We start from the raw sequence: 3,647 nt of genomic DNA, 5'->3' as shown, positions 1-3,647 counted from the left end.
TACACATAAAATAATAAATATATATATATATATATTCGAAAGGACGGGAAAAATGGAAAGAAAAAGAATTATTATTACGTTTTTTTTTCTCTCCCTCTCTCTCGATGGAGTTTAGTTATGTAATGTTTTTTATTTCTACAAAGAATCATGTTCCTGTATTGTAAACTAAGTCATTATGCATTTTGCTAGGCGCGGCAGGGGTGGCCAATAGATATATTATTATTGATTATTACTATATTTTCTTTCATTCTTGTTAACGCGTTTTCTCTTCTATCGGTATCATTTTACTTCTTCCACAACTATTATAATTATTAACCCCAAACGATTTCGCGCCACCCCTGCGGCGGCAACCGATATTATTATTATCAATATTATTACTATCGTAACGAGCGTAATCTTGTCGTTGTGCACTATATAATATGTATACCGTATTGATATACTTGTGATTTTCGTATTATATATATATATAAATCGTTTTCCAGCTGTGTATTATGTATGATATAAGGATATTGCGTGTGTGTAACCGGAACGACAAAGAGAATACGTTAATATATATGTATATATATACACACACTTATATATATATATATGTAACTTGTAGACTGGTACAATTGTTTTGACCCATCCGCGAGGCGCGTTTCTGAGGGGGGCCAAAATATCGCATTATTATTATTATTTTTTATTAATTTATTTAAATGTCAGCTTTTAGTTATGCTCGTTGAACGTGGGCCCACTTCTATATTGATATATTCGTATAGCAATTTTCGAGGGCTCGAACAGTTATTTTGTTTTTTCTTCTCTTCAATTTCTTTTAGTTATTATATATGTATATGATATATATACACGCGTATTTTAGATATATTTAAATTATTAATCTGTGCATACTGTAAATATTTGTAGTAGGTGTTTATTATTATTATTATAATATATTATTATTATCATCTCGAGACGCGGTGTCACGTGATCGATTCAAAGGCATCCGCCCCTTTTGTCCTAGGCTGCAAAACACACAGCCCGCCCCCCGGGCCTGTCAGCATAGCCACGGCTTTGTCTGTCCGAGTCCCATTCAGAAAGACTTATTGTTCGACTTTGTATTATACAACTTGTACAGTCTTGTCATCAATATTATTGTTTTCGCTTTAGCTTGTCAATTGTGTAAGTTCTGTCGCTGCTCTGATTTCTCGCTCCACCACAATCCACATCCCCTATTTGGCTGCAATCGGATTCCTCCTCAATGGATAATACCTAGTGCGCATACACATATGTATTCGCGTATGCACGTACATATTTATATGCGAAGTTATCAATTGACGAAAGACCCCGACCGTTGCATAAATGCATATCGATATCGACACCTCTGACGGCCGGAGGCGGCGCGCCGCCGTTTCCGTTTCGGGACGCCAAAGAAAATAGCAGCGAAGAACGAGAAATCAGAACAACGAACATTGTATATATGTAATCACGAGAATCAGCCGCCCCCATCCCCCGCCCCTTCAGAACATAAACAAACGGCAAATGACAACAAACATATAAAGTAGATGGACATAACCCACCCCCGGAAACTATACACGAGCCATCTCGAATGGTCTATCGCGCATCATCCTCCAGTTAAGGGATGCTGCGCGGAAGACGCGCGGATGGGAAAAGAATATGTAAATGTAACTGAATTAAAGGAAGTTCGTTCTATTATTATGAATTATTATGATTGTACGTAGCTACTTTGAAAGACTTATTGTTCAATTATTATTTTTTTTTTGTATTATATATTGTACATTTTTTCGTAGTATGTAAAACTTTATGTCTATATAAGTTTAGTATTGTTTCTTTAATAAATTATTCTTATTAATTAATAAAAAACAAAAAATCGTTCGTCTATCTGGCTTTTCTTCGTCACCGCCCGAACCCAAGCTTTCTGTCCCTCTCCTGTATTGATGATTCCAAATTGGCCCACGGCCAATTCCGCACCGCCACTTCCGGTTCGTGGCGCCAACACTCGCCAAAACGACGAAAACAACAACATCAACAACAACGTCGATGACAACAACAACAAACGCACACAAATCGATGTAAATCCACGTAAGCAGATTCATAGAGATCGGGCAATTAACACTAATTGCAAGGATTACATAGGTATGCATTCGACCAACGCTACGGACGTGATTATGCAACGCGCATCAATGCACGTTCTTTTTTTTTCTGCGTGTATTTGGCGCACTTTCGTGGTCGTATGTGATCGATGCATAAGAAACTGACATACTTCTGATGGCGCTGATCGATGTTCTCATAGGCTGTGGTGAAAACACCGAAGATGTTCCGTTTCGCGCCGGAACACTGAATCCAATACTTAAAGTCACTGTTCGATGCTTGTTAGACTTTCCACGGAAGTTGTAAAGATTAAGCGGTAAGAATATCCAAGAAGTCATCGACGATTGACTAACGTTCTCATTTAATGTTCATCACCTATCGCATCTAAAACCTAATAACATTTCGATTGGGTTTCCTTTGAATTTTGTTTTACAGTAGTTTTAGATTCAAGATAAAAATTATTAAGAACACATTAGATTACCGTAATAACTCGAGTATAATACTCATAATTTTTACTAAATTTGCAAAAAAAAAAACTTTAGTGCGTGTTATACACGAGTACAAAATATATCTTAATGTAAGTTCAAAAAATATTTAAAAAAAATATTCTAATAGAAATAACCAATTAAAAATAACATTACCATAACAATTATATTTTTATAGGTCATCAAAAGAAGTAATTTGTTGTGTGCTCATTATTCATTATAGTAATTAACATATGTTGGAGATTCATTATTAGCATTTCGATTTGTAATTTCAGTATTAATTTTGTAAATTTAGTATATTTTTATAAACTACTTTAGCAGTTTATTAAGAACATAATATTTTGACCATTAATAATTCTTATTATTTGTTATTGAATCAATGAACATAACTTTTATGTGCATAATATAAGTCTTCAATATATTCATCAATCTGAAACTTTATTGCTGAGAAAACCAGTTGGGAAGTGAACCAGCCCTCAGGTTCGTGGAAACTCGGAAGACTCGAGCATAAATTCATTCGGATTGACGTTTGAATCAAATAAGAATAGTTTCTTTGTAGAATAAATCAAAAGATAAGTTCGGAGAAATCTGAGACGATTTTCTTCAAGACAAATTGTTGGAATAACCAACAAATTCCAATCTCTCCATTACCTTCCTAAGAATACTCAAATTAATTAATTAATTAAATTAAATTTAAAAATCATTTTTATTTAAAACCTTAAAAAAAATGCAACTTAAAAAAAATAAATTTTCTAATTATAGTAATAATAATTTAAATATTAATTACTAATAATAACAATTAACAAGTTGAAATGTAACTAGTCTTTATATTTGCATAACTATACGAAGCTCAGTTAAGTGAACAATGGGATTGTCTAATAAAAATGGTAATAATGCATTGAATACTTTTCTTGTATGCAGAAATCATTTCATGCACATATTTGGTATATAATAACAGATTTCTTCAACAACGAGGGAAAGTCTGCTTAAAGATTTCTATTCTTCGAATTTATATGAAATATAATGTTATCAAAGTATAATAATTATTTTTTAGTACTTCTTTGTTTCATAATTTTA

The sequence above is a fragment of the Nicrophorus vespilloides genome, unplaced genomic scaffold (genome assembly GCF_001412225.1).
Source record: "Nicrophorus vespilloides isolate i.1.1-1 unplaced genomic scaffold, Nicve_v1.0, whole genome shotgun sequence".
Classification (NCBI taxonomy): domain Eukaryota; kingdom Metazoa; phylum Arthropoda; class Insecta; order Coleoptera; family Silphidae; genus Nicrophorus; species Nicrophorus vespilloides.
This window is presented reverse-complemented; position numbering follows the sequence as displayed.